Below are 26,423 nucleotides of genomic sequence, written 5' to 3'. Positions count from 1 at the left end.
AGGTCACTAATGGAAAATGTAATGCTTCTCGTCTCCCACACTCAACAGAGAACACTGAGTGCTCAATGGATGCAAACAATTAGACACACTCATGTGCCAAAGAAATGATAATCAATCAGTTCACAGTACAGGATCCACCAAAAAGTGGTTATATGACTCATTTTATGTGAGCCTTAAAGGGATAGTTCAAATAAAAATGAGTGTTTCATTCAGGTACATTTAGTCGAACAATTTACTCCCCCCCTCATGCCATCAAAATTTAGAAACACCAAAAAAAGCTGTTTTGAAGAATGTCCAAACCGCTCCTTTCCATACAGTGAAAGTGGATGGGGACTGGAGCTCTTATGTTATGAAAATACCTTCGGAAGCAGTTTGATGTGAGGAACAAAGACAGTTGAGTAATTGTTTGCTGAAAATGTCAGCTTATATATATGTGTGTGTGTGTGAGCGTGCATATATGTATATAATATCGTGTTTGTGTGTGTTTTTGAAACCAAGGTAAGGCAAGTGGCATTCATTTTGTGCTAAATAAGGTGCCTGACACTGACATTAAGTACAGGGCTGGAGCAACACTGATAAGACCCTTTATCACCGTGCTGCTAACTGGTAATCACAAACACACATTAATAAATATAGAAAGAAGCACTAATGTTCTTTGTTCTCTGAAAAACAGCAGTCGTTCAGCTCATTTGTGTCAGAGAGTTTGTCAGCAGTGCAGCTACTGTCAAACTGCTACATCATCATCCCCCAAGCAGGCCTTTATATAAACTCACAAACCATTAGCAGAATTAGCTAATGAGAGTCCATTTGCTATTGTTAATAGTGTAGCAATGCACAAAGCACCGCTCACACCGAAGTCACTTTCAACAAATAAATAACTGAGCAGCGGTAAATGTGAATCTGACATGGAACCTCGTGAGTGATTTGGCACACTTTACATAGAACAGTTTTATATTCCACTCAGATTTGATTAGCAATTGATTTCAGTGGAGTGTGGTACTCTGGTTCGGAAAAAAATATTAGGTAAAATAATCCATTTTAAAGTTCACTAAACTTACTAATATCAATACTTTTTGGTACAGAATGAAGTGTACGTTTACATTGTGTTGGCCATTTTGGATTTGCTTTTTCACTGAGCTTGTTGCAATACATTCTGGGGTTGCCTTCTCCTCATATCATACATGTGTGGCTGCTTTAGAATTTCTTTCTCAAGCCAGTGAGAAGATAGGGATGAGTAGAGGGTGACAAAAGACTACAAATATACAACTCAGGGAAGTAAATGCCTTTTATTAGCAAAATAAGGGAAATGAGTGTGCAAATGTTCCCCCAATATGGAGAACACGCAGACAGAGGTGGCAGTTTTCTTCAAAATCAATCAACAGTCTCGCTTGCCTCAAACGTCTGTTTGCAGATATTATCATATTGTTGTTGTTTTTTCTCCGTGAATCCCGAACCCCTTCTCAGTCCCTCTGTCTCTCCGTTGCGTTCCTCGGTGACACGCAATTATCCGAGCAATAAGCCGTTAAAACGGCGGCCAGCATCTGATGACAGGTGCTTGAGAGACACATTCCAAGTCCTGCGTGCGGAACGTCTCCGCGTCTTGACAGCTGAACAGGACTCATCTCCATCTGAAATGACTGTTTGGTCTACTCTTGTTGCCATGGAGACCCGCAGGCTTGGGCCACCGCTCACTGTAGCTTTCACTACATCGCGTATTATATATATATATATATATATATATATATATATATATATACACACGCAAACAGATACACAAACTCTCTCTCTCATACACACCCACATTATGCATATGAGGATTTGTGCTCTCAGATTAGTAACATCCAGTATGACATTTTTTGATGTTGGAGAGCTATTCAGCAGGCAAACCCCAAGCAAATGGACAAAGACTGCAGAAACGCATGCGAAGACACGAGAACCAACAAACCGGATTGAGAAGCACAATCTTCCTCTCTCCCCATAGCAACAACCGCAAAGGCAAAAAAAAAAAAGTAACATTTTACAAGTAAAGGGGAACTCCTCTGATGCAAGAGAGCAAAATAAAAAGAAATCCATCGTCTAAAAGAAACAAACTTGTGTCATGGTGAAAAATAAACAACATGGCTGCGACAGCAACGACTGTACGAACATTCGACACGACTCATTTTTAAATGCTACGTTTTAAAATTTCTAGAGACAAAAACCATAAATAAAGCTGACAAAAGTGGCGTAATGTACAGCACTGGTCCAAGACCAATTTTCTCCATACTTATTCTTGCATTCTTTCTCCAACAAAATGCACGTCAAAACTGGCTTCCGTTGCACCTAAAATAAAAAAAAAAGAAGAGTAACTAAAATGTGACTTAAATCATATTCAAACAAGGAATAAGGAGTAAACTACTTACTGCAAATTTGAGTATAGTTCACACCCATCATTACAATTCAACATTTAACATCATGATTAAAAGGTGGTACTGTGTATAACACTATGATTATAGAAAAGCTACCATTCAAAAGTGAAATTTCTGAAAGAAAATAGAAGTCTTCAGTGTCACATGATTCTACAGAAATTCTAATATGCTGATTTGGTTCTCAAGAAACATTTCTTATTATTGTCAATGTTGAAAGCATTGATACATATTTTTTTATTATCATGATACACTTTTTTTTCTTCAGGATTCTTTGATGAATAGAAAGTTCAAGTTTTTCATCTGAATGCATCTTTGCTGAGTGAAAGTATATATTTAAAAAAAAAACTTTGCCCCCTTAGGAGGTAGTCCGGCCCTAAACTCATGCCATGAAGAATCAGTTCACCAAAAAATGATCATTCTTTACCAAACCAATGAATCAACTACACACATGACCTTTAAACACACATTTGTTCTGCTGTGTTTATTCCATGATGGCTCCAGGCCAAGCATGTGACTTCATCCGCAATAGGAACATTGATTATTTTGCATATAAACGCACACCAGCATGGCACAGGAGCACATGACATTTACGAAGCTTATCCTCACCAGATACAAGCCAGCTTCTAGAAGAGTCCGCAGTCCTTCAGGTTGTTCTTGATAATGACATCGGTCACTGCGTCAAAGACAAATTGCACGTTCTTGGTGTCGGTGGCGCAGGTGAAGTGAGTGTAGATCTCCTTGGTATATTTCCGCTTATTCAGATCTTCAAACTGACACTGAATGTAGGCGGCAGCCTCTTCATATGTATTTGACCCTGTGAGATGGACAGGAAATATTTTCAATATGAGGAAGTGATGTCACTTGTTCCTGTGACATATAAAATAACTGGAAACAATGTAATATATAAAGGACCACACTAGGGTTGTGACTGTGAATCACAGTGGAGTCAGCTGTCTTAACCGTGGCTTGTGTACTGCACACATACCGGCTTCATCACTGTGTCTGTCACGCGACTCTGTTCCCCTTTCAGGCTCTGTCTTTACATTTATTTTGAAAGATGAAGCTCGCGATTATGGTAAGGGGCGTTACATTTCCGACGCGTGCTTGTGGTGTTCGGCCAATCACAATGCACTGGGTCAGCTGGCCAATCAGAGCAGACTGCGCTTGTCAAAGGAGGGGGCTTTGTAGAAAACTAAGCGTTTGAGAGAGGCGGGGCATAGAGGACCTACAATAATGTACAGTATTTAAAAAATAATGTGTTTTTTGAACATTAAAGCATGTCAACATATTCTGTTACACCAAATACACAAAATAATGATCTTTAATAAAGCATCATATGACCCCTTTAAAAGCGCAGTTGCATTTCTTTCACTTTCAAATTAGTGGCAGTTCGGCGTCAATTGCTTGAATGCAACAACCAAATACAACGTCAAACTCACTTTAGCGTATATATAAAACATAGAACTTTTATTAACAAAACAAATAAAAATACACCATGCTATAGGGCAAGCTATGCCTAATATAAAATAAAAATTAACTTGCATAAAATTTAATAGGTATACAAAACTGGAAAGAAGTAAACATGTATAATATATAACCAAATAAATAAGAAACGTAGAACGTTTATTAGCAAAACGAATGTCAAATAAAATAAATAAATGACACAGTTTAAATAAAGTAAAAATCAGCAAACACTGTGCAACCAATTCAATAAAAAACAAATGTTTTAAAAAACTTCCAAAATCACCTTAGATAAATGGCAAAAGTCAACAGGCTTTTCAAAATCCAAAATATTGTCAAACAGGCGCTTTTGCATCTAGTTTCGAAACTAAATCATCCGCCATCGTCTTGTCTGTCTCACCTCACTCTTCTTGTCAGTCAGCTCGACTCTCTCTCCTCACTGGAAAAATGAAATCTGATCTGACCTCACTCTTCTTGTCAGTCAGCTCGACTCTCTCTCCTCACTGGTAAAATGAAATCTGATCTGTTTGATGCGACTGTCGTTCGGCACGCTGCATTGAGTAGCCGCGTTCAGTTTTTAATTGTAGTGTCTGTTCTTTTACTGAACTAAATTATTTTTATTACTATAAAAAATCAAAACGACGGTGGGGGTCATTGACACGGTGGGCAAGTGACGTAACTGGTGTTGCAGCTTAACACCGGTATCACCGTCAGCACCATCTATCGCGGCAAGCCTAGACCACACAAATGTTATTCCATTAATGATTAAGGTTGTGATTTTTGCTCTGGCCTTCAACCCCCTATGTTGAATAATAATTTAGAGCTGTGTCCATAATTTTTTAATAACATTTAACATTTTATCCAGACTTGAAAATCACAATTTTAAAATTACTGCGTGGAAATAATGTTGCACATGCGCCATTAAAAAAATCTAAACTTCATTTAGTTTGAAATTAGATAGTTAGCTGAAGTACTAAATGAACTGACACTAAAACTAAAACTTAATAAAACGAATGAAAAATAAATAATGAAAATGACAAAATACAAAACAAACAAAATTACTAAAACTTTAACCAAAATTTAAAGGAAAATGGAAAATTACAAAATACAATATATTGTTACAAATCTAGTATGGGGGTCTGACCTGCGTATTCTGGGTAGCAGATGGTGAGCGGGCTCCTCTTGATTTTCTCCTCAAACAGATCCTTCTTATTCAGGAACAGGATGATAGAGGTGTCCGTGAACCACTTGTTGTTGCAGATGCTGTCAAACAGCTTCATGCTCTCATGCATTCGGTTCTGCAGAAAGAGAAATTGGTTGATGGAATATAAGAAATGAGGACTTCGAGAAATAGAAAGGGGGTGTCGATTAAGCATCTTGGCTTGGAAGCAACTTTAAACACTATATTATGTCACACAATAACATACACAGTCTACTCAGTGATGATTTACTGTAATGACTACATCTTTCTATCGAGTTGCCTTTCAACACCGCTCGAAAGCTTGATTTATGGAATACAGACTGGGGGTGGAGATGTGCTTTAGCCCTCTGCCATTTACCATTAAATCAATCAATACCTATTTGCGAACCCTTAATAAAGTAGGACTCGAACTGAATCAATATGACATTGACATTGACATGGATTATATGATAAATGCAAGAACTGGTTTTCTCGTTAGGCTTAATTTACCCCCCATTCACACATTCAAATAGATTTCATATAATAGGGCGGGCCTGTATACAATAGGATCTTTATCAAATCTATAATAGGTTTACAGGGATAAAAGCAGTTATGCAGCGGAATGTGCTAGTTGCTAAAACTGGATTTTTGTTTAATAACTTAAATGTCAGATTGTTGCTCACACAAAGCTATCATATGCCATTTCATTGTTTTTCTTCTAATGTAAGATTGAGTAAATTTACAGAATTGTCTTTTTTGGGCAACTATCGATTTAAGACCACAGTATACAGATTTACATTTTCTGTATGAAATACAGAAATACCAATGCTTGCAAGGCAGAAAAATTATAACTAATACTAGCATACTGTACATGTACAATTACATTCTACAAATGCACTTCTCAATTGAAGTATTTGCAAGTGCATTAAATATATGGTGTGTATATATATATATATATATATATATATATATATTGAAAAATAATAATGAGATTTTCTTGTATTATTGTAAGCTACTGAGAATTGGAAAACAGAAAAAGTCCAAAATGGTCCTAAAATAGGCTTGATTTTTGTGCAAACTATCATTTCTTTTTCTTGTGATTTTAGGTTGAAATTAGATTAGCCAAGAATATGTTTTTGGCAGTTTTGGAATAAAGCAACCTGAAGTGCTCACTTGAAGTGGAGGTCTTTGAAAGTGAAGTGTGTCTCAACAATGCCTGTGGTTTTGACTCGAGTCCTCAGCACATCCTGTTGAGTGGGTATATAGGTGGCCTGCGATATTCTGTCTAAATCATTCAGGTAGCTGTGGAGATATAACAGGGAGGAAGGGTTTAGTTCAGATGAAATTAAAATGTCTTGAGTGCAGATTGTGCTTTCATTAAATCTCTTGGCCCAGAGGTCCCGACTGGGTCTCTCACAAGACGGGAATGGGGTAGACCTGCTCCCTGGGTGAAGACGAGGATTTACAATTTCAATCTGCAGTTATCCCCTGCTAAAACAGATTTTTATTCTCATACAGACAGGTCCGCTCAAACAATTGCACAACAGTCAGCAAGGCCGTTTTCTGAAAAACAAACAATGTGCCATCACGTCTGCCAACTGCCCACTTCATATGATGTTCACGGCCCTGACTAAAATGGTGTGACCGAGGCTACACTTTAGCTCGCAATTTGGTAATGCTTAGTAACAGCGTAAACAAAATCCAAACCCCATTACGAACTCACAAATATACAAACGAGACATCTACCACACACATAAATTTACATAGAAGCTCTGTTCCAAAACCTAGTGAGCTACCCATTTACCCACGCTCATATTAATGATGCAAACACCTTTCTAAAAGGCAACCTTATATCACACTTCATTTTGGATGAATTGTAAAACGCATTCAAATGTATTTGTAACAGAGAAGACAATCCCGGATTCCCAGAACAAATTGTAGAGATGGATATTTTTAATACTGAAAAAGTGTCATTCAATACTGGAAAGTACAGATAATACCAGTTTTATTGACAATGAAACAATCAATCTTTTTAAAATGTACATATAGTCAATATTTGTGTGTGCTATGTATAAATGAATTTTAATATTATATAACAAGTATTAAAGGGGTCATATGATGCGATTTCAAGTTTTCCTTTCTCTTTGGAGTGTTACAAGATGTTCGTGAATAGATAAGATCCCTGAAGTTGCAAAGACTAAAGTCTCAAACCCAAAGAGATATTCTTTATAAAAGTTAGTCGTTGAGCAGTGTAGAGTAGCGCTTGTTGTTTGTAATTTTTCCAAACACAAATGCAGATGTGGTTTTATGTTTAGGTGGCGAGATGCAATGCAACACGTAAAAAGACAGTATATGTCATTTATAAACCGTAATTATGTCCCCACTAGATACTACAAATGCCTTGTTTGTTATGGGTTTTAATGTTTTTGTCTCGTCGCGCCGGGACACGGCATCACAGTATGGCAAAGACTAAAGTCTCAAACCCAAAGAGATATTCTTTATAAAAGTTAGTCGACCACGCCTACCTAAAACAGCTTGTTCTAACACGCCCCCACATATCTATGTCACCATGTGGGAAGATTTGCATAATGCCGCCCAAATGTTCACGCAAAGAAAGAAGGCGTAACTTTTATTCTTGCTGTAGTATTGTTGTTGCCACCATCTGTCGTGGAAATGCTGTGTGTTTTGTTGTGAAAGCGAAACTACTTTGTTTGGCCTTCCAAAAGAGGACACGACTAGAAATCAGTGGTTAAGTTGTATTTACAACACTGTTCCAGAACAGTTCAACCCAAATATTCAGATGTGTGCAACGCATTTTACGGAGGACGAGGACTGTTTCCTGAACCAGTAGCCTACAATGCCAGTGTTCTGACAAATAATGCTGACTCGCAGCCTGTAAGTATGTTTTCATATTTAAAGGATTTGCCACTGATGATTCAAACATGAGTTTTGAGCAGTGTAGAGTAGCGCTTGTTGTTTGTAATTTTTCCAAACACAAATGCAGATGTGGTTTTATGTTTAGGTGGCGCGATGCAATGCAACACGTAAAAAGACAGTATATGTCATTTATAAACCGTAATTATGTCCCCACTAGATACTACAAATGCCTTGTTTATTATGGGTTTTAATGTTTTTGTCTCGTCGCGCCGGGACACGGCATCACAGTATGGTGAGGGGCGTAACATTTCTGTCACGCGCTTGAGGCATTCGGCCAATCATAACGCACTGGATAGCTGGCCAATCAGCGCACACCTCGCTTTTCAGAACGATGAGCTTTGTAACAATCTACGCGTTTCAGAAAGGCGGGGCATAGAGGAGAAACAATGTACAGTATGTAGAAATTTTTTTTTTTTTTTTACCTTAAACCACATAAACACATTTCATTATACCAAATACACAAAATAATGTTCTTTTTTTTGCAATGTCACATGACCCCTTTAAATAACATTTTCTTGATGTATGTTTTTGCCTTTGATTTATCAAGTTAGACATGATACTATAATAATAAACTCAATATTCATAATCCATTTTTATTTTATATTTTTATGTTTTATTTTTATTGTTGGGTTGAATTATTCCAATAATAATTATAATAAATATTAATAATCCATATTATTTTATGTAATCTATTGGTTATTTATTCTATTATATTATTAAAAATAAACTCCTAATAAAACTACTGCCTACAGATGCCTGACATGCTGGATCCAAGCCTTCTTGCAACCCTGCACAAGACAAGTGGTTGGAACATGGATTGATGGGAAAATAAAAAAAAAATTGGTTCTGCTTATCAGTATCAGTCACACAAAACAATGTGGAGCTGACAATGTTTTTAGATCCGATGCTTATGAGGTTCTATCCAGTTCTTCCTTGGAAGGCATCTGCCTAAAAGTGTACTCATTCTAGGCGATATGAACCGTGCCTGAGTATGTTTAGAATGTTTGACCCTGAAAAGTCTAGTTTGCTCGATTAGTGTGATCACTCCATACCGTACTGGTTCAGTTGGCGCAGAATGCATATAATGTGAGCACTAACCACAGAATTCGAGACACATAACACAGAGTCTTTCTACATGACATAAGTGATCGATTTATTGAGAAACATATTACGCATGTGAAAGAACCGGGTGTTACCGCACCCCAAACCACTCAAAATAATAAGCCACAAAGTTAGAATTATGATGTACTCCATTGTGCTGAGCAAGAACTGTTTTCTTCCTGTTTTTTGCACTCACATCGTAATGACATAAGCGTGCTCAGGCCTGTTAAAGTGCAATGTGAGTGCAGGTCAGCAGGCCATTGGGGGGGGTGCAATCGTGCCTGAGCAGGGCAACTGTGCATGGTGTACCTCTAGTAGACGGTAAGACAGCTCATTAGGTTTTGGAACTGAATTAGAGAAACTCAAACACACACAGTTAAAAACAGCAGTGCCATAGCTGTTTGATTAAGGGAAACAGGAATTTCTAAGTACACTTCGTAACCGTTATCTCTAATTGCTTTCTTTTAACTCCTTTTATCTTTAGCACCGGTTGATTACAACATGAAACTTTAACATGCACCCACACATATTTATTCAACTGTAGCATGTGACACACTTTCTTCTGTATATTTTTCTCACGTGAAAATCAACATCGTATACATGTGGCTAGTGTATGACAGGCAGGTTTTCCGAGTCAAGGGGAATGGCATGTTCTAGTAAGCAGAGTAAGCAGGCAGCTACAGTGGGGCAAATATTGACAAACTCGTTCAAGGCTCAAACAGTGAGCGTCTGGATAGGGTAAGACAGGAGATCACAGTGTACCGGATAAAGCTGTATGAACTTGCTCTTTTGGCAGTGGCTGATGTTCAGTGAACAAGAAAAACAGAAGGGGGAATGAACGGTTGAGCACCCAAAAAGGTGAACAGGCTGAGAGAGATAGGAAGGGAGGATGGTATGTGAGGTAGACAGATAAAGAAATATAAATAAAGAATGGGTGTAGATGACAAAAACAAAAAGCTACGAGGCGATTCATGTTCGTCTGAACTAGGTGAAATGTGAGAAAGCAAAAAGAGAGCAAAAAACTGTCTGACGTGATAAAAATCACAGCCAGTGAGGACTTACAGTCATGAAATGTTACAAATTTGATGTTTAAAATGTATCTGTGTTGAGTGGAATTTTGGACCAATGAAAATTAAATGTGGGCGGAGCAATTAGAATAGAATTAAACCGTGTCGGCCCACTTTTTTAACTGCCTTGGTTAAGGTACAAGGCTCGGTACTTAAAGGGATAGTCCACCCAAAAATGAAAATTCTGTCATTAATTACTCGCCCTCATGTCGTTTCAAACCCGTAAGACCTTCGTTCATCTTCGGAACACAAATTAAGATATTTTTGAAGGAATCTGAGAGCTGTCTGACCCTGCATAGACAGCAATACAACTGAAATGTTCCCAAGTCCAGAAACGTAGCAAGGAGATCTGTAAAGTAATCCATGTGACATCAGGGGTTCATCCGCAATTGTACGAAGCTACGAGAATACTTTCCTCCGCATCACTCTGTAGCGCCATTTTGGAGAGTATCTGGACTAAACAAAGTATGCTGTTCTGTGTCAGCTGTGTCACGCCGGATTTGTTTCCTACGTTGTTGTGATTTGATCTGAACGGAAACAACGTATCCGTGTGGCACAGCTGACACAGAACAGCATACGCTGTTTACGTCCAGCGGATATTCTCCAAAATAGCACCAGGGTGATGCGGAGGAGACGAATTGTTGAATAAAGTCGTTTCTTTTTTCTTTTGCGCACAAAAACTATTCTCGTAGCTTCGTATAATTGCGGATGAACCCCTGATGTCACATGGATTATTTTACAGATCTCCTTGCTACTTTTCTGGACTTGTGAACATTTCAGTTGCGTTGCTGTCTATGCGGGGTCAGACAGCTCTCAGATTCCATCAAAAATATCTTAATTTGTGTTCCGAAGATGAATGAAGGTATTACGGGTTTGAAACGACATGAGGGTGAGTAATTAATGACAGAATTTTCATTTTTGGGTGAACTAACCCTTTAACGGCTTCAATCTGGGAATGAGCTATAGTCCCATTGTGAAAGATATAATCGAATTAAAACATAAAATAGAAAACCGTTCATTTAACGTTATTGATTTTATATAAACACTATATATTTTACGTTTGTTGCACAGTAAGCATATAGATGCAAATATTTAAGCCGTTTGAGAGTGTAAGGAGACTGACTCATGGGAGTGGGCAGGTGTCATGGGTAATGACAGGCAGGCAGCAGCGGCGCAGCGCAAATCTGTAAATGAATATTCCAAAGTGAAGTAAACTTCAACGGATTTCCCCTGCTCAGGGAGTAGGGAGCAATGGACACTGTGTAGGGAGCATCATGTCAATCGGAACACAGTTCATGCACGGAGCTCACTTCTAACGAGATGATCTGAATCAGGTGTGTTAACAAAGAGAGACGTGCAAAACATGCAGAGCGGGGGTACGCGAGGACTGGAATTGAGAACCGCTGGTCTAGAACAATTCTTACAAATCTAACACGACGTAGCTGGGCGCCGCGGACAGACGCCGAACGGCGCCGCCAGTGTGCCTACACTCATAGAAAATAATTTATTTGAATTTTAAAGATGTGGCGCGATGATGTGCTTCTCGTCCGGCGCGCGACCGCCTGAAACGCTGTTTTTTTTTTTTTTTTCACTTCCGAAAGCGGATGATGTCAGGAAACAGTGGTTGCAATTTACTTTTTAACTCTGTTCCTGAGCATTATAACCCCAATTTGCTATTGTGTGCTGCGCATTTTACTGAGGACAGCTTCCACATCACGAGTGAGAAGTGCCGGATTCCCAAAAGCTTTTGTTGAAAGACAGAGCAAGAGGCGGGGCAGTACTGAAACACCGTCTAAGCTGTTCGCCAATCACAACGTACTGGGACAGCTAACCAATCACATCACATTTTGTTTTTCGGATGGCGGAACTTCATCAAAGCCGGAACTAATCGAGCCGTTTGTGCCAGCCTGGGGAGAAAGGTATTTTAATAATCTAAATTATGTGAAAAATAATGTGTTTTTCGAACCACCAAGCATGAGAGCATGTTCTAGTACACCCCCAAAACAAAATCAAGACTTTGTAAAAGAGCATAATAGGACCCCTTTAAGGTAAAAAAATCAATTCCCCAATGGAGAAAATGAATAGGATTTTTACTTTTGGAACCTGATTGCTGCATTCAGTAGAAACCAAACGACTGACAAAATATGTCTGTCTTAATGTCACACTGGACAAAAATCGCTGAGATGCCCCAGAGGAAATCTCCAACAAGGAGGTTTCTCAATTGTATTTCATTTAAGTGCCAACTTTGACTGTGGTAGAAGACGTAAAAACGGATACAAATGAGACAACTGTTAGTTACTGTCACAGTAAAATAATGCATATAATGTACAGTAATATAATTATTAGATTTTTGGATAGCATAGCTAATAATTTGGTTTTGAAAGAATTTGTTGAGGTTGTATTGAGATCTCCAACTTCTGATTGCAGGCTTTGGTGTGTGGGCAAAGCTGAGTACAGTTTGATACATTCTGAAACTCTAGAAGAGACACAGATGATCATAGATGCTAAAGTTTCAATTTGCTCTCCAACTGAAATATTAAAGAGATCTCTGATTTGATTTTTCTTTTTCCTGTGGGGTGATTCATCACCTAATACTTTATTGCTTCAAACTTGGTTAGGATGTGGTGCAAGGTCTAGCAGAGGACATGTATGCGAGAGGCACAAGAAAACAGAATGGGGGCTTAAAGACAAAGATACCCACTATGCTGCTGAATCATTGAGCTGGTACTCTCTGGATCGACTGAAACAGGCCTGCACTCCTCCGTCCTTCCACAAACGCTTTATCACTCCAGCCAGCTCTGCTGTCATGAAACCCTCCTCAGCGCTGCCCGCCAACACAAACAACTGCCTCGCATCATCCTGAGACACAGAGAGTACAGCAGATTTCAAGTATCTCAGTCATTGAATGTTTGAATTGAATTTTTCACCAATTGCAAGTCCTAGATTTAACATGCACTATCAAAGGCGATGCATTTAATTGAACTTCCAGCCACCATATTGAACGGTACAATTTCGCCCATTCATTCACATTCTTGTAGTGTCTGTGAATCTACACAAGTGGGCTGTAGGCAACATGAAGTGCACCAGGCCACCAATCCTGTGACTCACCGCTCGTGCTGCGTCTCCGAAATCGATCTTGAGTCGCCCCATGGCACGAATGATGGCGATGATAGACTGAATAGTGTTGCTGTAGACAACAGCTTTGTACTGTTTGCACTCCTCCTCTGAGTAGCCTGCCTCATGGATGATTCTATGTAGAGAGATATGCATAACCAATAAATGATATTTAGCATAAAACTGAAGTGTAATTAGAGTAGAAAATGAAAACAAGTCGCTTACTTCATTTGTTTGACTATTGTACTCTTCCCAGACTCCCCAGCACCTGTTAAAGAGCAGTTGCGTAAGAGTTAGCTTATATGTCTACAAACAATACAAGTAGTGCAAGTGTCTAGACATAGTGAATTTCAAGAACAACAGTGGCTTAATGTAACTCGTATGAGCCCCACAAGACAGAAAATTCAAATAAAAAAAGATTCAAAAGCCTCTGACAGTTTCATTTTGGCTCTTTGTTTCTGAGGGGCCCCACGTGGATTTTTAAAACCCTGTAGAGCAATGTAGACGAGATCCAGAAAATACCAGATCTAAGACACTGAACATTGTTGTACATAGTTGTTCTAACACTTTCATTATTTCATTATTGCCTATGAATATTTCATTAACTTCTCAGAGTGGTGCTTGAAGGAATAGTTCATCCAAAAATAACAATTCTCTCACATTTACTCCCTCATGTCATTCCAAGCGCGTACGGCTTTCTATCTTCAGTGAAGTAGTTTCAAAGGATGTTTATGGAGTCGGACAGTCGCAGTCCCCATCCTCTTTCATTGTATGGAAAAGAACAGCGTGAACATTGTGCTAAACATCTCCTTTTGTGTTTCATAGAAGAAAGAAGGCCCATACGGCTTGACATGAGGGTGAACAAATAAAATGCTGAGTAGATAAAATCATCAGACCACACCTGCTGGTCCAGTCCCGTGTATGTTTACAAATGTGCACTGCTGGTAAACTCCGTCAGCTCCTACTGCTGCATTGATTGGTTCAATAATGGCTCCACTTCTAAAATCCAATTTAACCTGCTTCTCTACTGGGATATCTTTCCCTAACACTGAGACAGGAAACTCCACTGCTATGTGTATGCTGTCTTGATCTGAACAGAAAAGCCCTACAGAATTAAATGTACTTGTCAAACAGATTGTGTTCTTTAACTCTTAAAAATAAAGGTTCCAAAAGGGTGTCTTTTGCATTGATGTCACAGAAGAATAACCATTTTGTGTTTCTTGAACTTTTGAGTGAACAGTTCTTAAAAGAACCATTTTTTTTAATGGTGAAGAACATTTAGAGTAAAGTTTATATGGATGTTCAAGGTTTTTCATGGACCCGTAGATGCCAATAAAGAACCTTTATTTTTAAGAATGTTTTTCTGTAAATTATTTCAATTGCATTTTCAGGCGGAGCAATCTGTTTGTTCAATCAATGGTAGACAGGAAATGGGTTCTTTGGTATAAAAAAAAATTGATATTTTAGCTTTAAAAACTGACTTTTAGTGGTTGGTCTACTCTTTTAAGCAGATGAAATTCGCTACACCACATTACATATTCTTGCTTGTATTATGCAAACGTTACCCAGTTTAAATGCTCAAGGTGCTTTCAATAGAGCTTAACTTGTATTGGATATTATGAACATTTCAATAATATACATATGCACTGATAGCGCACAATCATGTGTATTTAAGGGTGCACAGCTCTTTGCCAAAGGCTTAGTGCCTGATCAAAGACCAGCATCTGATAAGCTTATTAAGGGTTACAATAGAATCCATATGTAAGTGGATGGTGACCGATCATCGTTCTAAAGGCTCAAGAGCAGGGGTGCCCAAACTCAGTCCTGGAGGGCCACTGTCCTGCAGAGTTTAGATCCAACTTACCTCAACACACCTGCCGCAAAGTTTCTAGCATGTCTAGTAAGAGCTTGATTAGCTGTTTCAGGTGTGTTTAATTAGGGTTGGAGCTAAACTCTGCAGGACACCGGCCCTCCAGGACCGAGTTTGGGCACCCCTGCTCAAGAGTGTGGAAAAATGGTTCGGCCATGTAGAATCAAATAATAGACCCTCACTTTGTGGAAGGTAATTGATCTACTACAACACAGTACACAAAGATATATTAAATGAATTTACATATTGCAGAATGCAGGTTTTAAAATCTTTTACCAAAACTGCTTTGCTGCTTATTTTTCTAAAAAAAAATAATAATCAATATACACACATACTGTATGCCTGATGAAGGTCATGGGACCAAAAATAAAACATTTTTTATACGTTTGCACGTACTGATAGTACGCGGGATTCATTTATTTTTATTTGGACGTTTGACTTGTTTTTTGGTCATTTGTACTACACACCTATCAATCACCTGCAGGTGTGCGAGGATAATTGTTGATTGATTGCTAAAAAATAAAAGTGTATGCCAAACTACTCAATAACATTTTCTTTTTAAGAATTTGATTCTTTTAATCAGACACTTTTCTTCATTATATCTGCTTTTTAGACACAGACACAAAAATCTAAATTAATTTTAATTTGGAAATTAAAAACATGTCCATCATAGAAAGTGTTATTTTATTGCTATTATTTATAGTACAGCATTTCCATTTTTACTTTTCGTTTCATAGTTTTCACTTAAAAGTTTGTAAAATGCATTTTAATAATTTTATTATGTACTTGTCATTTTTTATTTTTTTATTTTTACATTTCAGTTTTAGTATATCAACTTAAAATTATGTCAGTACAGCCAAGAAAACATTTTATGTTAGTTCAGCTTTACTGTAATTACTGAAAATTAATTTTTTAATAGTTTTAGTTTTAATTAACTTTAACAACACTGATAGAAGAGGTGTTTTCAATTCTTTGAATATGAATTACAATTTGAAAGTATTTTTGAATGGATAGGGAAAAATTATTATGTACTTGTCATTTTTTATTTTTTTATTTTTACATTTCAGTTTTAGTACATCAACTTAAAATTATGTCAGTATAGCCAAGAAAACATTTTATGTTAGTTCAGCTTTATTGTAATTACTGAAAATTTATTTTTTAATAGTTTGTTTTAATTAACTTTAACAACACTGATAGAAGAGGTGTTTTCAATTCTTTGAATATGAATTACAATTTGAAAGTATTTTTGAATGGATAGGGAAAAATGAGGGTTAAAACACCCCCTTGTGTGTTTTGCTCCCTGTTATCAGTGTGTAAAATCAGCTCCTGCCATGGAGAACAATACAGATGTTTAATTTCTATCCAACTGTTTTTAAAAGCTAAAACATTATTACACCTGTAATGGAAGAATTCCGACAGGCTGTGGCGGAATATTAAACCACTGAATCGGAAAATAGAGGTGTATGTTTTTATAACAAGAAACTGTGTTATGAGCAGTGCTGGAAACAGCCCTCCAGGGCTAGAGCAGCCTGAGAGAGCTCTTAATAAAGCAACGGACAACCCCAGAGAGAGACGTGCCACTAGTGGAACAAGGTGCGAGCCAGTTTCTATTCATGAAAATTAACTGTGAAGGAGCTGTGAGCCGTGGCACAATTACACTCATCTAGCTTTTGTCCACTTGACACATGTGATCGCGCACACAAATGCATGCATCTGTACACGCGCATAACAGAGTCCGGACTCTCGTCACACTGCCCTGTTTCTGAGGACATGCTGCCAAAGAGGGCTCGGATACCTGATGGGCACGTGCCAAAAGCGAAAAAGCAGCTCTGCAGTGTATCGCTCATATGCATGCATTTCCAGTAGTGCATGATAATCCCTATTTGTCATAGTAACTTGCTCTTGGCTTCCTGCTGATTGTGCGCATAAAGCGTGTGCCATTTTATTGTGGCAGATAAACCTCTTCTCTCTGATTGCTGTTTCTGGTGGCCCATGTCATATGGTCAAGGGTCTGGATGTAAATATGCAGTGTAAATTGTTAGAACTGTAATGATTTGTTGACAAAAAACCATCTGGTATGAATCAAAAAAAAAGGGTGTACTTTTACGTCAGCCATAAATGAGTAAGATTTTACCTGTGCGCAAGATTCCAAATGGGAGGAAGCATCAGAAAAGCTTCACTTGGTCGGTCAAAAAAATGACTACAGTACCAAAATAAGATCATTTACGAGAAAATGTCAACATTTAGCAAATATCAGCCGATTAATCTGCCTGGTTCATAATTCATTGCATCTTTTGTGGACTGAACGAACCAAGCAGTTCCTCACAAGAGAACACACATCATGGACACACTTGAGAACCTTGTACAACTTACAAATTAGGTAAAGGTTTTGGGACACCGTGAGCAGACCTGCTGACACGACTGCTGGAGCGTGATAAACAAATGTCAACAAATGCTGGAATTGCTTTGGATGAAACCGTTTCCTTCTATGGTGTATCTCACAAAGACATTTTTAGGTTATATTTCACCCTAAAATTAAAAGACAAAATAAGAAATGCTTTTGCATTAAAAAGCGATTTTGCTCAATTAGATCCCATTCTGCATTGCAAATATCTTAATAAATAAAAATTAATAAATGTATATTGCCTTGGAAACTATCTGTATTGTGAAAAGCATTCAAATACCATTGATTTATACATAGGCTAGTAATTATATGTCTGATTCTATAATAGACAAATTAGCAGACTTGCAAATACCACTTAAGACTTTTTAAGATTTATTATTTCTGACATTTAAAAAATGACAATAGTGCATCTATTTCCTACATTTGGAGGCAAATCTCATGATCACTTTTATTTGCTCACCCTGAAGCATCTGACATGCTTTGCTTGATTTTTTTTTTTAATTGTGATTTGCCAATGTATAAAATAATGTAACAATTCATTTTGTACATTGGCAAATTACCAACTATATATTTTTTGCTTTGACATAACATTGCGCCATATACTGTAGAATATTCATGTTAACTCACTTTAATACCTCTCGTTTCTATGAATGTATAGCCTACTATTACAAGTAAAATATGTGCAGATAATGATTCAGGTCCTATGTGAATATGTATGAGATAAATCACGAGTATTTTTCCTTTGATTATTCTATTAAACAAACATTTTATGAATGGCATAATCTTAATAATTGATAGCAGTGGGCCTCAAGTTTGACACGCTTCACAATTGCCATATTCTACTCCGTCATCATTTAGTCACCTTCATGTTTTTCCAAACCTGTATGAATTTCTTCTGTTGAACACAAAAGAAGATAATTTGAAGAATGTTGGTAACCAAACAGTTGCTGGTAGCCATTGACTTCCATAGATTTGTTTTTCCATACAGGTTTGGAACAACATGAGGGTGAGTAAATGATGACAGAATTTTCGTCTCTTAACGATTTGAGGGGGAACCCCTGACGCCATGACTACTTCTTTCTGGACCTCCGAGGATACCTCTCTCCCCATTTTTGTACAGTTAGCAATTGATAACAGACTTGCATCACTGCCCTATCTGTGAAACACAACTCCAGAGTGTCTTAGCACACTGACACCATGTGACAACTCTAATGCAATGCTTTGCTGCGTCTTATTAGATTACAGCAAACACACGCTCCGTATTACATTACACACTTCAAGCCCTGCTAATGATCCTCATACGCAGATACATTTTCACGTCTTGTTTTTGCAGGTGAGATCTGTTAGCATTTCAAGACAGAATATTAACTGGAAATTTCATAAAGATGACCTGTGTAATTTCTGTGCCACTAAACAGAATTTTTTTACATTTTGGGTCAGCTGATGGAACTGTCACTTGCCCTTTTGGGTCAGCACTATATTTTAAAATTGAGTATGTATATATGCATCTTTAAGTGTTGCAAACTTTTTGGTGCAAAATTTTTCTGTTTGCAACAAATTTTGACATGCATGGAGTGTTTATAAATATATGATCTTGAATTGTCTTTTCAATTTAAATTTATAATAACTGTATAGATTCAGTTATGTTTTTTGTAAAGAAAATGTAACATTTGATAATATGTGAAAACTGCATAATTTTAAAATACTTAATGTAAAAATTATACATTTCAAATTTGTAAATGTAAACATAGAATCACACATTTGATATAAAATTCATAATTTAGCATTTGTGAAAACATTGGCAGGCCAAGTGAACAAAATTCTGACCAGCACCTCGTCTACCATTCGTCGAAAAACAGTCAGCCCCGCCCCAAACTCACGCCATTGGTTGAATCATAAGCTGACTGCTTAAACAAACAGAGCAATATTTGGTAACACTTTACTTGAAGGGGTGTGCATAAGACTGACATGACACCTTCATAATCATGACATGACACATATCATGAATATGAAGGAGGTTTTATGCATGTTTATGACAACTGTCATTAAGTGTCATTCGCTCAGTTATGTCATTTTTAATGCAAATATGACATTATTTGACCTAACCCTAACCTAACCCTACCCGTACCCTTACCCCTAACCATAGCCCATAACAAAGACATCTCAAACAATGTCATCTTTGCATTAAAAATTACATAACTGAGCGAATGACACTTAATGACAGTTGTCATAAACATGCATAAAAAACCTTCATATTCATGACATGTGTCATGTCTTGATTATGTAGGTGTCATATCATGATTATGAAGGTGTCATGTCAGTCTTATGCACACCCCTTCAAGTAAAGTGTAACCCAATATTTTGAAAGCACCACAGAGTCAACCTACAAACAGCTTATTTGTGAGGAAAAAATATTTTAAAATGAAAAAAAAAAAAATTCACACACTTCTCCTTTAAATCCCAAAGCGCACACTACAGTAGCTACTCTATTACTTTCAGTAACTGCTCAATGTAAACATTTGACCTGGCAGTGACGTAGATAAGCAGACACCTGTAATTGGAGAGACTCCTTCAGAAGGAAAGAGAACAGGAATAGAGAGGACACATTATTTTAATTATGTCTCACCACAGAGGCCTGTAGCCCAGAGGGACTTGTCAGTGTACCCATCCAGGGGAACGACAGCAGGAAACACAGAGCCACGCAGATGCATGCATGCGAGTTTATTAGATGACCCAAGATGAACAGTTTGTTCTTTTGGAGCCCAATAAAATCACAACGCACACTCTTAATTTGAACACGGAAACACTTAATGGGGATTAACAATCTCATTCATTATTCCCAAAGCATCATCTACTGAATTCACGCATCTCACAAAACACACTGACTCATCAAACAGCTGGCACGCTCACAGGAGTTCTTTAGCTTTTTAATTTATAAACTTGTTCATTCTCTTTTGCAGGGTTTGGATTAACCTTAAAGTCAAACTGTGGTGGCATTCTGAGTTAAACTGGATTTTCAAAGAGAGAAAAAATAAGGATGGGACTTGATTAGGTCAGGAATTGACTTAAAAGTGATTTTACAAAGACTGCTTTAGCTTAGAATGCCTGAATAGGATGTAAATCAATTAAAACTTGCAATAATAAATAGTGTATATTTACACACTGACTCCAAAATTATTACAATCAAAATAAAGGAAGCATGTTTTATAATCGACTTATTTTTTAATATACTTTCGATAAGATAAGTATTATCAAGGCCAGATAGGGATGCCAACTAATGAATATAAATTAACTGATTTTTTAAATTCTTAATAAACAGATTATTTTGTATAATTTTTAAAATTGTATATTATATTTTATGATTAATCACTTTTTTTATTTTTTTTTTACAAATTTCTAAGAATACAATGAGCAATTAGTCATTGAACCTTTATATTTGAAAGTTTTTATTATAAATTTAAGTGTCAAACAGTACGCATTACTCCTACAAAGGCCTACAAAATAGGCATCGGCCAAACTGGCGTCAGCCAAATAGGAAATTATTTTCAGAGTTGGAGAAAGTGAACACAAGATGACATGTCAGCCAGAAAGAAAGATCATCATTCACTTTAATTTTTTGGGAAAAAAAAAAAAATTCAGTAGAAATAAATGGTGACAGAGGCTGTCCATCACTGAAATTCTTCAAAATATTTATTTTTGTGTTTGATGGAAGAAACAAAGTCAACAGTGCACAAGTGGAAAAACACTCAAATGTTGTAGTGTTGAAGTGCTTTGTGATGTTAATTTATTGAACTGACCCCTGAACTTTCACTGGAATGTGAACGGTATGCACATCAAAGCCTTTTAAAAACCCTCTAACCGTGACGCGTCAAAAGGCCGATCAATGCTTTTGCTCACCCACACACAAACAGCTACTTTATAACGGATAATAACACCATTCACAAGCTTTGCAAAATGACCAAGTTAAAAAAGTTTTTCCATGATGGATATATTCCGCACTAAATGCTCTTCTCGATTCCTTGTGTTTTTTATTAAAGGAGATATTCAAGGGTATGGTGATGCATCACTGCAGTGCTTGTGTGTGTGTAAGTGATCAAGAGAGAGATGGTCTGAGGTTTACATGGTTTACAGACATTAGTGCTGTTACATTAGGCCCAGTCAGTTTGTTTTCATCCCCGCAGCTCCAAACACCACACACACACACACACACACACACACACACACCTCCGCTGAGACCAGCTGTCCAGCAATCAGTTGGGTTATCACACACAAGCTTCAGGTTATGATCCGCAATACACCACACCCCAATCTCTATTGTGCACAAACACTAGCCATTTCCTGCCAAAAGCTGCTAAAACAACATCTAATGAAAATCAACCCAAACACCAACTGGAAAAAAGAGATAGAGTGATACATATCAGCCAAAAAAAAGTAATCGGTCAACATTTAACTAATTTGATATTTTCAGCCAAAATCATCAGCCAAAAACTGTACTCACTTGGCTTTGGAACAGAAATTGTAATTTTGTGTTGACATCCAGAGACAGCCTTCTTAGTGGACTAACCTTTTGTTTTTTAAACAGTATAATGTGTTTCTGTTTTCAAATATTTTGAGTACATTTTGAGAAAATATTGTCTAAATAAACTGATCACCTAACATTAAATCAGATTATATCATTTAACCTACATGTAACTGATAATGTACAGTCAGGCGATCAATACCGCAAAATATTCTATTTTCTTATTTTGTGATAACCACCCGAAAATACATTACCCTGCTCATTACATTTAAATTATTATTAAATATGAATAATAATTTAACTATAATTGAGGTATTTTTTATTATATGAGAAAGAATATTTAAAATAGCCTATTTCACCAAAGAATGCAAACACTGACCAATCAAAATCAAGTACAAAGAGCTACGTAATAAATCAACAATATAATCACCACTCACCATAGACATGAGAATCGACACTATAAGAAAATCATATTTGCTCCACCACAAATCTCTGCAAATTGTGTTGTGTATGTATGATGAATTACTTTCATATACATATCTACAAGATTACTGGCCAAAAGAAAACTTCAAAGAAATCTCATATCTGCCCATGAAAAATATAAAACGGCTCTTTTTTTCTAATGGATTAGATTTAAAATATTATTGGATCTTATCGCAGTTGAACCGCTTATTGAAATGCTCTTATTACACCATAGCACAGCCAAACATTCGGCACGTTGAGCAATTGCTTCATAGTGTGAGTGTTCTGGCTGCTAAACTACGTCAGGTGTCAATGCACCCCAGCGTCAGACTCACCGGCTCGCTCGACTACGACCCAGTGCCTGGTACGGTTCTGTTTTAGACAAACATATGAAGTCACCAAACCTTCCATGTGCTGGTTATTTCAGCAAACCAAAGAGGCTCTCCATATTTAATGCTCAGAGAGAGAGAGTGTGTGTGTGTGTGTGTTGTAGTGCTGTGTTCAAAATATCGATACGACGATGTATCGTCACAGAGATTTGACGATACGAGGACGTCGCGCGCACTCAAAGCGAACTTGCGGACGCTCGAGTATAAATCAGCCTTGAGCGTGTGTGCGTTAGATACAGTGAAGACACCGCGTTAGTTTAGAACTCTTCTAATTTTTTTTTTTTATTGTAGAGAGTGTGTTAATCTGTGCAATGGTAACCTACCAGCAATGTAAATTATTTTTTAAACATATTAGAACGAGTACATTACAATATAAATTTATTAGAACAAGTACATTATTATTTATGGGCTTAAAAACCAGATGCAAACAATCAGAATATTGTACCTGGTGGGGAGTGCACAATGTAAACATGAAACATATGCAATTACCTATATTGTACTGTGGTACAGTTATGGAGGCCCTTCATAATGCAGGTCAACTGCCTGCTCTGCCAATAGTTAGAAATGGCACTATAGTAAGCAGTGTTTAATAAACAGCTGTTTTTCTAAATTCTGCTGAGGTGAAATTCAGTGCAGTCATGTATCGTGATATGTATCGTAGCCTCTGTATCGTGATACGTATCGTATCGTGACTTTGCTGGTGATACACAGCCCTAGTGTGTTGGTTCCTTCCTTTCACCAGACTCCATTAGTGCCACTGTTATGGGTAATTTGAACAAATTGAGTTTGTGTGCGTCTGCATGTTGCCTGGAGACGAGATACCATCTCGGTTGAAGCAGTGTGTACTGAGGTTAAGATGACTGCAGACAGTACAGCTTGAACATAAAATTACAGATTAATGCAACAGACACACTGTGAGAAACGCAAATGATGTATCTTTGCCTAGCATCAGTATGATATCAAGCCATCTTTTACCTTTTCGCGCTCGCTGAGGAATAGAAAACATATTTTATAGCCCTCAAATACATCATGCATATGGCAGTAAGAAATGAAAACAAATGTTTCTTTTAATTAAATATTTTTTATTATGCTAGCCTGACTGTCAAACAATACAGCGGTTTCATAAAAAAGGCCTTTCAGTAAACATATTTTATAGCAGAAAAATAATAAATTGCTCATAACAGTAAACAGTTTATGAATAAATGAGGTCTGGTGTTAGTAGTTATAGATCAGGATTAGGGTTAGATAGTTACTGTTAAACTGGTATAGGTGTGACTGGTTAGTTCCGGGTATGGATTAGGGATTACACCAGTCCAGAAATCACCCACAAATACACCCCATTTAAACACAAGACTTGCCCTCATCTATCATGAACCAGAGTGCGCCATTAATCTCAAATGTTTATTTAATCTATCATATGTTTACACGTGCTGACACAGAAGCACACGTGACATTTCAGAAAACACACAAATGCTCAATTGCGCCAGACATCATGACACAAATCTACCATCATTTCACAACAAGAGCAGAAAGAAGCAACCGGTCGCCATTGCCAGACCCCTCCTACATATGAAACCGTCATCACCACGACAGCAGCTCATTACTAATGGATCCTTCAAAAAAAAAAAAATTCCGCCCAGAATTTCCAGTGCATCCCATAGTGTGTATGGGTTTGTTTAGAGTGCACTGCGACAGTTTTCTATGACAGCTCTGTTACTTTGTGGCCATTTAGCCTATTGGTACGATCAGTAATTCCTTCTGTCCAAATGTTCTGTTATTAATAATTTATTATAATTCTGAACAAAGTGAAATGTTGGCCATCTCGACAGTTATAAAGGATATTAAACAATATAAAAAAGTAACATCTCCCGAATGCTAACGGGTTGAGTAACAGCCTAACAAGACTAACTTACCATTTACTGCACAACCAAACTTTCCGTTACTTTTCAATGGAAACTACAGCGTGATACAGTTTTAGCTTCTGTGTAATGCAGTTATACAAAGAAACGGGACAGTTGAGGCCTCTCATATACACTCTTAAAAATAAAGGTGCTTCAAAAGGTTCTTCAAGCGATGCCATAGAAGAACCCTTTTTGGTTCCACAAAGAACCATTCAGTCAAAGACCCATCTCTTTCTTCCCTTTTTATAATCTGAAGAACCTTCTTTCACCACAAAGAACCCTTTGTGAAACAGAAAGGTTCTTCAGATGTTAAAGGTTCTTTATGGAACCATTTAGACAAAAAGGTTCTTCTATGGCATCGTGAAGCACCTTTATTTTTAAGAGTGTAAGTGTTGGGGAAAGTTACTTTTAAAAGTAATGCATTACAATATTGCGTTACTCCATAAAAAAGTAACTAATTACGTTACTTAGTTACCTTTTATGGAAAGTAATGCGTTACGTTACTTTTGCGTTACTTTTTAAATCTGGACAGGGCTTGCTCGTTTGTTTTTAAAATAAAAAAGTTCTATTTTTGGCAAATATAAGCCTTTTCACACCAAAAGTGAAATGAATACGCCTCAGGCTGAAGGAAAAGTAAATTTACGTCCGTACAGTAGAATACAGAAGAAGAAATTTCAACACACTTCAGCAATAAACAAAGACACACAAATGTTTGTCTAGAGTAATTTGTGCTTATTAGTACGGTTGAACTGGATCATCGGAGGTCAGAAGCAAATAGAATGGGATTAAATACATAAAGGATATTTGTGTTGTTTAACATTTAATTATTGCAGGTTCGCTTCATATTCTGAGTTGCATTATTTTTATTCATTTTGAGGAATACTGAATCTGTTGTTTTTCGTTGTTGTTGTTTTGTGAGTGAGATGAATTAATGCATATTCATATTTATTTTAAACGACATCTTCTGATTTCTCTCAACATGGGGACAGGAGAGATTTATTCAATCAATAAATTGGTCAAAAACAAAAAAAAGTAACTTGCGTTACTTATTTGACAAAGTAACTCAGATATTCTCTTGTAAATGAAAAAGTAATGCGTTACTTTACTAGTAACTAGTTTACTAGTAATCAGATTACGTAACTCGCGTTACTTGTACTGCGTTACCCCCAACACTGCTCATATATGTTTAATTGATTCTTACCGAGCAGCAGGAGTTTGACCTCTCTGGCCGCTTTCTCTCCATCATCTCTCAGGTTTCTGTCGATCATTTTACTCCTCTCCACCGCCGCCTTATCCTCCGTGCTTAACGTACAGCCCATCCTCGCGACGATCCGAACCCTTTCAATCAACATGCACCAGCTCTCTCTCCGGAAAACCACACGCCCTTCTTTAAAAAAGAAAACCAAGAGCCGAGCGCAAAAGGGGGTCTTGAAAATCAGAAGACGGAGGATAAGGTCTGGCTCTTGCCTTGTATGATCGAGACTGTTCCTTTAGCCGCCGTTATTTCACCCTTCAAAGGGATGAGAAAGGGTCCGTAGACGCGTAGCGATCCGTGCCCCGGCGCGTCAGTCTTTCACGGGCTCGCGCTGCTTCCTGTTCGCATGCATGCA

At 37.4% G+C, this 26,423-nt stretch overlaps 1 pseudogene; it reads right to left on the bottom strand.

The window, feature by feature from the left end:
• Positions 1-1,273: 1,273 nt before the first annotated feature.
• Positions 1,274-26,423, bottom strand: LOC107590968 (guanine nucleotide-binding protein G(i) subunit alpha-1-like; annotated as a pseudogene).

Source organism: Sinocyclocheilus grahami, unplaced genomic scaffold, assembly GCF_001515645.1.
Source record: "Sinocyclocheilus grahami isolate Dianchi unplaced genomic scaffold, SAMN03320097.WGS_v1.1 scaffold135.1, whole genome shotgun sequence".
Classification (NCBI taxonomy): domain Eukaryota; kingdom Metazoa; phylum Chordata; class Actinopteri; order Cypriniformes; family Cyprinidae; genus Sinocyclocheilus; species Sinocyclocheilus grahami.
Note: the sequence above shows the minus strand (reverse complement) of the source record. Positions and strands in the feature narration are given on the sequence as shown.